The following is a 13,474-nucleotide window of genomic DNA, read 5'->3' on the forward strand; positions in this document are numbered from 1 at the left end:
AAAATGGATGACATATACATATACAACATGTACACCTTGTCTCTTTTGTTAGCCACATTTCAGATTAAGCAACGCCGAGGACGGCTTTATTTTCAAGAAGGGGAGGATGATGAGGACATGACTACCTTGGATATGACCAAAAATATTGCATATATGCATATTTGTCAGGTGATTTCTAGTGCAAACTATTCAATAATCTATTTATGTTATCCAGAACAAAAATACTTCACACACTTTTGTGTTTTGTCTAATTGCAGGTGTATGGGACATTTGTACAATCCACATATGAAGATAAGGAAGAAAGAGATGTTTATTTGCTGTCCAAAAAGTTCTCTCACGTCACTTTTGGCCCAAGAGAAGATAGAGTCCAAGTGATAGAGGCAAAGGTGTCCCGTCTTTCGATGAGATGGTGGATTTCGCTTTGGTGGAAGTCGACTTTGACGATCCGACTACGAACGTGCGAGGACGTCGCGCCTTAGCAATCGCTAAACCAACTCCGAGAGGTTATTGACCACGCCGGAGCACGATCAACCTGACCACGAGGGTCTGTTTCCTGCGAGCAAACGAAGAACAAGCAAGAAACTGAGATTGCAATCTGGATATTGCGAATATAAGATGAAAGCTTTATTGATCAAGGTGGGGTTCTGTGACGCCTTTGTCTGGTCGTTGAACACAAACGAAGTACGCGAAGTTGCAGCTATGGCGAACTTTTAATCTAAACAAAACCCAAAAATAATGTTCCTATAACTACTAGGATGTGGTGGTAAAACGCTCACAGTAAAGCAAATATCAATGTCTTACAAGTTCTTACCATGCAGCAGGCGGTGATCGGCAACCAGCGGTGTCAAGTAACTCTGAATATTGAGTAAAGCGATTGCCAGGGGAGCGTACGTATACACGGTGTAGAAATATGTGGAGCTGGGTTGGCTATATATGGTAGCAAAAGATTAGCAATAATCAATTCAAAGATGCAATGTTGAATAAACGCTCAACGACGGTACTGTGCTGGTCCTAGGCTAGACCGGACTAGAGACGCGAGCCTAGAACACTAATGAGGTCACGGCGTAGCACAACTAGCATCAATGAAGGATACTAAGTAGCTCTTGACAGCAAGATATAAGTGAAGATCACAACAGCAGTGAAGATAATGAGGTGAAACAACAGCCAAGCAGGATATATCAACAACTTTGTCTCCAACTTTCCTCTGAAAAAGTTTGTGCCGATTTTTTTTGTTTCTTGTTCTACTAATCATGACAGGATCCAGAGTCAATTCATGGGCTTTGTCGATCGCGGGAGACGTGCCACCACCTTTGCAAATACCACAACCGTCACGAGAGGTGCACAAACATCCAAATGCACATGATCAGGTTAATGTATCTATACCACCATTTAATGGCCGTTTTAAACCTGCTTTATATATTGAATGGGAGTTTGACATAAAAAATATATTTGCTTCCCATAATTTCGATGAACATAAAAAGGTTAAGGTTGCGGTTGGTTCTTTCACTGGTTATGCTTTGGTTTGGTGGAGTGAATATTGTCGGTTACACCCTGATTATATACCTACTACTTGGGATGATTTGAAACTTGCCATGCGACATACTTTCGTCCCTGCTTATTATACTCGTGACATGATTAAGAAGTTGCAACACTTAAAACAAGGTAGTGAAACTGTAACAAAATATTATGATGATTTACAAACTACCTTGTTGCATTCCTCTTTAGAAGAAAGTGAAGATGATTTTATGGATAGATTTTGGGGAGGATTAAACCATGATATTCAAGAGATACTAATTCATGAAGAGTGTTATCCTATGGACCATTTGTTTCATCTTGCTTGCAAAGCTGAACAGGAAATAAAACGACGTGTTGGCCACAAGGAGAACAAGCGCACGGTGCACATTCCAAGAGTTGATATGATTGTTCCTTCAACTACTAGGCATACTATGACAACCACATCCGTTGTTGTCAGGACTACATCACCTCCACCATGTGACACATCGCCCCCGAGAGTGGCTACATCATCTGAGTTGATCATAAGAGGTAATGACAAAGGTACTGATCTTCCATCTCTACATGAGAATGATGAATGCCTTGTCAATTTGAATGCACCATCTGATGAGCTACCCACTACTTTGATCACACCACCTATTTTAGAGGACTACGTTGATAATTTGACTTTGCCGTGTGATCAAACAACTGAAATACCAACAATTTTGAGTGCACCCATTGAATTAACTATTGATGCAAAAGAACCAATGTTTAATCATTTTGATATGACCTCTAATCTTGGTGATGATTCTGTGTTGAATGACTTATTGCATGTTTGCTTATTTAAGCATGTTGTAGCATGTAAATTTGATGCAAGTAAAGTTTATTCACCAATGTTGGGATGGTTTAATGATGAACATTGTCAATCTTTTGAAATGAATAAGAGCTTCACTTATATGTGCAAACTGAGTTGCAATATTTTCATGCCTTCTACTTCTTGTGCTATTTTTTTGGCTTTAGATTTTATGAACTATACAAGTTACTCGTCTATTCATATGTCATATATGCAAAAATCAAGGGAAGTAAAAATGGATGACATATACATATACAACATGTACACCTTGTCTCTTTTGTTAGCCACATTTCAGATTAAGCAACGCCGAGGACGGCTTTATTTTCAAGAAGGGGAGGATGATGAGGACATGACTACCTTGGATATGACCAAAAATATTGCATATATGCATATTTGTCAGGTGATTTCTAGTGCAAACTATTCAATAATCTATTTATGTTATCCAGAACAAAAATACTTCACACACTTTTGTGTTTTGTCTAATTGCAGGTGTATGGGACATTTGTACAATCCACATATGAAGATAAGGAAGAAATATATGTTTATTTGCTGTCCAAAAAGTTCTCTCACGTCACTTTTGGCCCAAGTCTCTCACGTTCTGGATTCAGATTCGGACTGCACAGACATACCTGACTCAAAACGCACACAAGTTTTTCATACGGACTCCGAATTGGGTGATTCTTTTTTTGTTGGAAACTAGATTTCGTGCACTTTCCAACCCAATTGGAATCACCTTCAAATTCGTCCGGAGCTTTGAGTTGTGGACGAAACAATCTGATGCTGCAGCAGAATCCGAGTCAAACTACAAGTCCAAAGGTGTTACATCACCTCCACTTGGGCCCATTGGCCTTGTACGACCTAGATTTAGTTTTAGGCTGCCTTGGGACGTCCTCCCACCTCCTTGGCCGCCACCCCTTGCTCCTATATAAGTAGATCCATCTAGTAGCTTTTCCTTAGGATTTGTTTAGTTAAAAGTTAGCCATTGCAACTTCGTGTACTTCGTTTGTGTCCAACGACCAGACCAAGACCGCTTACGGATCCTCACCTTTATCAAAACTTCATATATACTCGCAATATTCAGATTGCTTTTATCATATTCTTGCTTGTTCTTCGATTGCTTGCAGGAATAGACCTTCGTGGTCAGGTTGATTGTGCTCCAGCGTGGTCAATAACCTTTCGGAGTTGGTTTAGCGATTGCTAAGGCGCAACGTCGTGCACGTTTGTAGTCGGATCGTCAAAGTCATCTTCACCAAATCGATAGTTATCATCTCATCGAAAGATCGGGACACCCCCGCCTCTATCAATAAGTCTAGGTTTACCATCTTTCTTTTCCATAAGATATTTAATAGCAGCATGGTCTGTGTGAACAGTTACTTTGGAATCAACAATATAAGATCTAAATTTATCACAAGCAAACACCATTGCTAAGAATTCTTTTTCAGTAGTAGCATAATTTCTTTGAGCACTGTCTAGAGTTTTACTAGCATAATGAATAACATTAAGTTTCTTATCAACTCTTTATCCTAGAACAGCACCAATGACATAATCACTAGCATCACACATAATTTCAAAAGGCAAGTTCCAATCAGGTGGTTAAACAATAGGTGTAGATATTAAGGCTTTCTTGAGTGTTTCAAAGGCTTCTAAACAATCATCATCAAAAACAAAAGCAATATCCTTCTGCAAGAGATTAGTAAGAGGCCTAGAAATTTGGAAAAAGTCTTTGATAAATCTCCTATAGAAACCAGCATGACCTAGGAAACTACGAATACCTTTGATGTCCTTAGGACATGGCATTTTCTCAATTGCATCAACATTAGCTTGGTCCACTTCAATACCTCTTTCAGAAATTTTAGGACACAAGACAATGCCTTCATAACCATAAAGTGGCACTTCTCCCAATTCAAGACAAGATTTGTTTGTTCACATCTCTGCAAAACTCGCTCAAGATTGCTTAAACAATCATCAAAAGACATCCCATAAACAGAAAAGTCATCCATGAAAACCTCAACAATCTTTTCACAAAAGTTAGAGAATATAGCAGTCATACATCTTTGAAAGGTAGCAGGTGAATTACATAAACCAAAAGGCATACATCTATATGCATAAGTTCCAAAGGGACAAGTAAAAGTAGTCTTTTCTTGATCAGGTTGAGAAACAGGTATTTGTGAAAAGCCAAAGTATCCATCTAGGAAGCAAAAGCGTGTGTGCTTAGATAATATTTCAAGCATTTGGTCAATAAAAGGCAAGGGGTAATGATCTTTTCTAGTTGCTTTGTTTAATTTTTTGTAATCAATTACCATTTTATAGCCTGTAACAATTCTTTGTGGAATAAGTTCATTCTTATCATTAGGAACAACAGTAATACCTCATTTCTTAGGGACACAATGAACAGGACTTACCCATCTACTATCAGCTATAGGATAGATTATACCTGCTTCCAGAAGTTTTAAGATTTCCGTTCTTACCACTTCCTTCATTTTTGGATTCAACCGACGTTGGTGATCAACAACGGTTTTAGCATCAGGTTCCATATTAATTTTGTGCTGACATAGCGTGGGACTAATGCCCTTTAAATCATCAAGAGTGTATCCAATAGCAGCCCGGTGCTTCCTTATAACTTTCAATAATCTTTCTTCTTCATGTTCTGAAAGGTTAGCACTAATAATAACAGGATATATCTTCTTTTCATCGAGATAAGCATATTTCAAAGTGTCTGGCAATTATTTTAATTCAAACACAGTATCACCTTTAGGTGGAGGAGGACCTCCTAGAGTTTCAATAGGCAGATTGTGTTTAAGCAGAGGACGTTGTTCAAAGAAAACCTTATCTATTTCATGCATATGTAAATCATTTTCATGGTCTAGCAAATATTGTTCTAAAGGATCAGTAGGTGGAACAACAATAGAAGCAAGACAAATTAATTCATCCTTACTAGGCAATTATTTATCATGGTAATTTCTACTAAACATGGAAAAATTAAACTCATGAGACTCATCACCAAAGCTAACACCAATAGTTTGTTTCTTACAATCTATCTTAGCATTAACTGTATTCAAGAAAGGTCTACCAAAGATAATGGGACAAAAGTCATCTTGTGGGGACCAAGAACAAGAAAATCAGTAGGGTATTTTATTTTCCCACACAAGACTTCAACATCTCTAACAAGACTACTAGGAAAAGGGCTGCTAGTGGCGCACCTGTTTTCACTACTAATGTCGCACTACAGGTGCGCCACTAGCACCACGCCATTAGATTTTTTACTAATGGCGCACCACAGGTGCGCCATTAGTATAGCCCACGGTGCGCCATTAGTATTTGTTATACTAATGGCGCACCACATAGAAGTGCGCCATTAGTAACAATTTAAAAAAAATCGGAATTTTTAAAAAAAATCAATTTTTTTTTAAAAAAATCGTTTTTTCTTAATCTCATGTCACTATGGCTTAATCTTAGGTCAAAGCATGCTTAACTTCGCAGTTCTATCCAATCCCAGTACCAGCTCACTTCACAGGCACTTGTTGATATATCTATCATATCAATCCTATTAAACCTTGTTGATATCTAGGACTTTGTTCATGAGTATGATGAAATTTTGAAAAAAATATTTCAAACTTCCCGGTCATATTACGTATCATATTTTGAAAAAAAATCGAATTTTTTTAAACCAATTTTTTTCTATTACTAGTGGCGCACCTAGCAAATGGTGCGCCACTAGTAACTTTTCGAGTAGATGATTTTTCATATAAAAAACTTTTTAATCCGAGTTCATATGCAAAAGTTATGCCCATTTTACAAATTCTAGAGAGATTTTGCAAATAAAGTCGAAATTCATATTTGTAAATTTTCCCAACAAGTAGACCACATATCACATGGGAAACTTATTTCCTTTTATTTTTTTTACATTTCCATCATTTTCTTTTATTTTTTTTAAACTGAAAAGGCGGTCCACAGGGGGGGGTGCGTTCGGTGGAATTTTTGGGCCAAGTTAGTAATGGCGCATCGTGGGAGTGGTGCGCCACTACTAGTTCAACTAGTAATGGCGCACCACACACACGATGCGCCATTACTAGTTTTGAAAAAAAAATTGAAAAAAATTGAAAAAAAATTACTAGTGGCGCACCGCGGATGTGGTGCGCCATTACTAGTGTAACTAGTAATGGCGTACTATCCACTGGTGCTCCATTATTAGTTTTGAACAAAAATGAAAACAAAATTTACTAATGGCGCACCATGGGTGTGGTGCGCCATTAGTATTTGGACACTAATGGCGCACCAACACATGGTGCGCCATTAGTATATAGTAGTGGTGCACCACATGTCTGGTGCGCCATTAGTGGCCATATCATCTATAGCCCTTTTCCTAGTAGTGTAATCCCAAATGGTGATATGGTGTCTCTATTAGCAAGTTTAATAGTAACATATATTTCTTCTATCTCAGCAGGTGTTATTTCTTTCATGATTTCTTCATATAAAGTGTAAGGAATAGCACTCACACTGGCACCCATGTCACATAAACCATGATAACAGTGATCTCCTATTTTAATTGAAATAACAGGCATGCCAACAACAGGTCTATGTTTATCTCTTTTATCAGGTTTAGCAATTCTAGTTGCTTCTTCACAGAAGTAAATAACATGCCCATCCATATCTTCTTCAAGGAGATCTTTAACCATAGCTATACTAGGTTCAACTTTAATTTGTTCATCAGGTTTAGGTGTTCTAATATAGCTTTTGTTAACCACAGGTGAAACTTTAGCATGTTCCTTAATCCTAACAGTGAAAGGTGGTTTCTCAATATAAGCAGAAGGAACAACTGGATCGACATTACAAAGTATAGTTTCTTCTTTAATTGGTACTGGTTATTTAGTTTCTTCTTTAATAGGTGGGTGATATTTAGACCACTTCTCCTTAGGGAGTTCAACATGAGTAGCAAATGATTCACTAAAGGAGGCTACTATCTCAGAGTCAAGTCCATATTTAGTGCTAAACTTTTGAAAAGCATCGGTATCCATAAAAGATTTAACACAATCATACTTGAGTTTAATACCTGACTCTTTACCTTCATCGAGTTCCCAATCTTCAGAGTTGCATTTAATTCTTTCCAAAAGATCCCACTGGAATTCAATAGTCTTCTTGATAAATGAACCAGCACAAGAAGTTTCAAGCATGGTTTGATCATTACGAGAAAGCCAAGCATAAAAATTCTGGATAATAATTTCTCTTGAGAGCTCATGATTGGGGCATGAATATAACATTTGACTTAAGCCTCCCCTAGAGCGATACTTTCTCCTTCACGAGGCCACAAATTATATATATAATTCCGATCACGATGAACTAGATGCATAGGATATTTTTTGGTGGAACTCCAATTTCAAACGACATGATCCAATATCATCACATAGCCTATACCATGCCAATGCTTTTCCCTTAAAAGATAAAGGGAAAACCTTTTTCATCACTTCATCCTTGGGTAAACCTGCAAGCTTAAACAATCCACAAATTTGTTCCACATATATCAAGTGCATATCAGGATGTTCGGCTCCATCTCTCGCATAAGGATTGGCTAGCAGTTGTTCTATCATACCCAAAGGAATTTCATATTCAATATTTTCAGTAGGTGTAGTAGGTTGAGGGGTTGCTAATTGTGGTTTCGGACAAGGTGAAGATACCCCGAACAAACCCCTCAAAGGATTGTATCTTAAAGGCATTCTGGTGGCACGAAGGCAATGCTTGTGCAAAAATGGGATAAGGACCTTTAAAGGGCACGATTTCTTTAGTTCATAACTTCAAGATTTTACATGCCCAGCTGCAATGAGAGGAACTAAAAGAATACAACGTAACAGAGCCGGTAAAGATGGAATAAAAAACAGGGCAGATATTGTCATCTGCTTCCTGCTGCATGTCTGCGCTTCTGAGCTGTTGACCAGCTTGTCACCGTTGATGATTTGGACTTACAAGGACTGATGCAGTTTCGGTCTTTTATGCGCTCCAAGCACATTATTGGTCGAGCCCTTTGAAGGAGGTTTTACAAGAGTCTGGTGTGGTTTAGGCCATGTTGATGTAGTCATGTTGGCCGGTTCATTGACAGAAACACGCCAATGGGGGCTCGAAGCCGGCTTGCTCTTCGGTCGAGCCGTTTTTGTATATTTCAGCTCCTTGACAACCTGGGGAACTTTGAGTGCAAAGTTATGCACCCTAGGGACATAGTGTCCCAACAAGGGAGGGCATGCAAGGAGCCTGCATCCCTATTTAGGGTGCGGGGGTACATGGCCGAGGTCGACTTGCGTGGCCCGTGTGCGCTTCGAAGAGCTGGTAGTGCATTTATCGTTGTGGGTTGCCTCCTCGGACATGTGTACCTCGGCTGCAAAAGCCACGGTCTGCTCTATATTCGGAGTGAGCTCTCGGTGTTACCATTGACTATGATAACGCCATTAGGTCCTGGCATTTTGAGCTTGAGATAAGCGTAATGCGGGACTGCATTGAAGCGTGCAAAAGTTGTGCGCCCTAAGAGCGCATGATATCCCTTTGGAATGGGGCGATGTTGAAGATTAACTCCTCGCTTATGAAGTTTTTGGGTGAGCCGAAGACTACCTCCAGTGTGACCGTTCCTGTACAGCTGGCTTCATCGCCTGGGATGACACCTTTAAAGGTGGTGGTGCTCGGCTTGATCCGAGATGAGTAGATGCCCATCTTCCTAACCATGTCCTCATAAATTAGGTTGAGGTTGCTTCCTCCATCCATAAGGACTCGTGTCATATGATAACCATCGACAATTGGGTCCAGGACAAGTGTTGCCGATCCACCATGCTTGCTGCTGGTCGGATGATCATGCTTGTCGAATGTGATCAGGTAAGCTGACCATGGGTTAAACTGCAGGGCGACTTGCTCCAACGCGTAGACATCCTAAAGTACATGCTTCCTCTCCCTTTCGGGGATGTGAGTAACATAGATCATATTGACCTCTGTTGCCTCATTAGAAAACTTATTTTGGCCTCCATTATTGGGTCGCTGAGTTTCATCCTCGTCTTCGCTGTGATTTTGGGTTTTACTTTGGCCCTCCATCGCCACCTTGCTAGCCTGTTTCAAGAACCAACAATTCCTATTAGTATGGGTAGCTGGTTTCTCTTGGGTGTCATGGATTTGGCACGGTCAATCCAGGATCCTGTCAAGTTGGCTAGGTCCATCTTTGTTCCCTTTAAAGGGCTTCCTTATCTATCCGGATCTAGGTCCAGTGAACCCTGCATTGATAGTTGCATCCCCTGTGTCGCTCCCGCCATTTTTATGACTGCTTGTTCTTATTGTGCTTAGGCTTTCCATTAGCGTCGCCTGTTTTCGAGGTGCCCACTTTGTTGTTATGGGTACTTTCGGGAAAGCCAGTTGTCTTCTCCTGCGCAAAAGCGGGTCATGAGTGAAGTGAGAGCTGCCATGGTCCTCGGATTGTCTTGGCCGAGCTGGCAGGAAAGCCACTCGTCTCGAATGTTATTTTTAAAAGCCACAATGGCTTCAGTGTCAGAGCAGTCAATGATCTGGTTCTTTTTAGTTTTTAGTGAGGAACTTGTTCCAGAACTTCTGAGCTTATTCGCCTGGCTGCTGGGTAATAGGACTGAGGTCATAAGCGTTCGGAGGTCAGACATAAGTGCCCTAGAAGTTTTCCCGAAAAGCGTCTTCAAGGGCCTCCTAGCTACCAATGCAATGAGGCAGGTTGTTAAGCCAATGCCTAGCCGGCCCCTTTAGCTTGAGCGGAAAGTATTTAATGGCGTGGAGATCGTCTCCATTAGCCTGTTGTATGTGGAGAAGAAAATCTACAATCCACACTGTAGGGTCTGTAGTTCCATCATAGGACCCTATGTTGATGGGCTTAAACTCCTCTGCAAACTGGTGTTTCATGACCCTATCTGTGAAACAGATGGGGGTGAGCTGGACTATGGAATTGGGTGGTGTCCCATCGGAGGTTGAGTGAGCATCATTTGTAGGATTGATCTCGGGCGCGGTTGTTCCTGTCCATCCAGGCGTCGTAGCCATCCGGCCCGGCGGGTGGGCGTCCTCTTGATTCGTAGATGGACCGAAGAGGTGCCCTGTTTGCATCAATATGATGTCGAACGTTGTGAGGTTCTTGGTAGTCCACGGGGTCCTTGCCATAGTGGCGTCGAGGTGGCCGAGTGTTGAGGTTTTCCCGTACTGGCATGTCCCGTCCTCTAGGGGTCGGTCAGGCTCATCGGCGGTGTACTCCTTGTCAAACTCTGGCAGTCTATGCTTGTGTTGGTACGATTTTGGCGCACTACAGTGCCGGTCTTCTAGGTCTTGCTCGGCAGAGAGCACTTTGACTCACTTTTTGTTTAGTGTGTCGGTGTTAGCTTGCAACTACTACTACTTTCGTTTCATGCTCCGAGCCATGGCACTAAGGCACCGCCGAAAGCGCTCTTGCTCAAAGGGGTATTCGGGAATGACATAGTCCTCGGTTCTGAGGCTCTTATCTTCCTCCAATTATGGCATATAGTTGTCGTTAGCCCCTTCAAAGAGGTCATCAGGATCTGAGTCCTCGAGATTTCCATCAGGTGTATCATTTCATACTAGGGAAGCTAGAGGGTCCTCCTCGGGTTGTCGGCGCCACTGACTGCTGCTATGTTGTTATCGGCGATAGCGTTGTTACCGTTGGGTTCCACATTGTTGGCCCTTTTGCGTCTATGCCGACATCATGGAGGGGAATTGTGGGTGTCAACCATGTAGACATCATAAGTGGATGTCGTGGTCCACCTGCCAGTGTTTAACAGAAGCAAGGTGTTTTCTATGGTGCCATCGGCATCTTCATCCATGTCAGTAGCCTCACCGTAGTCTAGAACGTAGGCTAAATCATCGACCGTGATGACTAGGTGGGTGGTGGGTGGGATGTAAATTTCCTGATCTTTGAATTTAAGTCCAATCCGGTCATAAACTGAAGTTTTGCCGTCTGAGATAGACATGCTCTGGATGCAATCAAGAATCTCATTGAGGTGAGACAACTCTTCAGAATTTACTGTTTGGTTGTAGCCGGTGCTAACTCGAAGTATGCTCGGCATGTGTCCCGACGTGTCTTCGGCGCAAAGGGGACACGAAGATGATTCTGGATCCTACGCCGAGGTCAGCTCTGGGCTCGACGCGCCTTCAGAGGTGGGAGCTAGATCCATGTCCAGGCCGGAGATCAGAAGGGGGTCATTCGGAGTCGTTAAGCCAAGGGTCTCTGGTGATGCTATGGGTCTTGGCCCGACGTCCTCGATAAAGATTGGTTCTGTAGTAGATCCTCCGGAGTTGGGTTCGTCCTAAATACGGCCAGGCGTCCAGCCTGACATGACAAGTTTGTCGCGGGAATCTGCGGTGTAATCAAGGCTGCCAAAGGTCATGATCTGACCAGGGGCGTAGTTTTCGATGGAGGCCAGGTGACTCATCGAGTCGACGCAGAAGATCATGCTGCCGAACACAAAAAGTTGGCCAGGGCATAAACGCTCCCGCATCCATTGACACACGAGCGAGCCATCGATCCTTCTATTGATCCCATACCGGAACTCTCAATGAAAGCAATAGTGTCGGTGTCAAAACCGGCTGACCTCATTGTAGGGGGTCCCGAGCTGTGGATCTCCGATAGATGGTAATAAGAATAGAGAGACGATGTTTTACCTAGGTTCGGGCCCTCTTGATGGAGGTAAAACCCTACGTCCTCCTCTTGTTTATATTAATGGAGATGTATCAACTATAGAGTTGGTCTACCTCGAGATCGTAAGATGTGGTCTAACTCTAGGTCTAGGTGAATGATATTGCATTGATGTCCCCTCTATGAGCAAAACCCCACGGCTTATATACACGCCGGGTAGGGTATATAGGGTTACAAGGTCAGTATCTAGGCACAAGGTGGCAGGAGAAATCTTGGAGTATATGAAAAGTCTTCGGTGGAGGTACTCTCGATCATGCCTCCTGCATGATGCCTTCGGAGTCCATCTTGAGTACGAATGAGGGACCATTGGTCCAACCCGGGGATCATGGGCCAACTAGGTTAGCACCTTCTAATCCAAAGACATCGTCAACCGATGACCCCATTTTGACCAAGTTGGGCAAGCGGCAGTAGTAGTGCCAGTAGGAGCGGTTTTACCGCTTGTAAGCGATAGTACCGCGCCTACCACCTCTATCACTTCCGCTCATGGCTCTGCTCTTCAAGATCTCCCCTGTTTCCTTGGCAGTAGTAGAGCAGCAGTGGTGGGCAGCAGTACCGCCTATAGGAGGTAGTACCGCTGGGGTGGTACTGCCTCTCCCCCCTTGTCCTGCTCTGCTCTCTTAGCGCACGATGCTGCAACCCCAGCGGTAGTACCACTGTGGCAAGCGGTAGTATAGCTACGGCAGCACTACCGGCTCGAGGTCTCGCATCAATGCACTGCACTTCATGCACTACCGCCCGGGCAGTAGTGCCGCTCGGTGCAGGCTGAAAACTCCTCTTCCTCCCCAAACTCCATTGTTGCTCCAAAGCTTATTTTCGCTTGATCTCTCTCGCTAGCCAATCAAACTTGTTAATTTTCTAGGGATTGGTCAAGAATGCCTCGATCTACACTTCCACCAAGAGAAATTTGAGTCCTCCCACTATTCTCTTGTGGATCTTGTTACTCTTGGGTGTTTAAGCACCCTAGACGGTTGACACTACTAGGGAAAACCTTATACACAGAGGATTATCAGTAGCGCCGGTTAGAATGAGGCGCTACCGCTAATTAACAATAGCGCGGTGTCAACAAGGGCACCACTGCTATTGCTATCTACACAATAGTAGTGCGGCCCCAAGAAAAGGTGCTACTGCTAAGTGGGCCACATGGCCACCCTGGGTCTAGCATTAGTAGTAGTAGGGTTTGCATAAACTCACTACAACTAATCTGTTAGTTGTAGCGCCTGTTGGGTGTCCTGCGCTACTGGTAAGACCACCTTATCCCCTATACCTCATCACGTCCATTTCCTCTCCCTCACCACACACACCCACTCTCACACTCTCTCGCGCCATCACCCGCTGTCGTCTCCCGTCATTGTCACCCACCGCCGCCCGCCAACCGCCGTCGTCATCGACACGCCACCACCCGCCCGCCACCGTCACCTGTAGCCGGTGCGCCACTGCCAGTG

The sequence above is a fragment of the Triticum aestivum genome, chromosome 4A (genome assembly GCF_018294505.1).
Source record: "Triticum aestivum cultivar Chinese Spring chromosome 4A, IWGSC CS RefSeq v2.1, whole genome shotgun sequence".
Lineage (NCBI taxonomy): Eukaryota > Viridiplantae > Streptophyta > Magnoliopsida > Poales > Poaceae > Triticum > Triticum aestivum.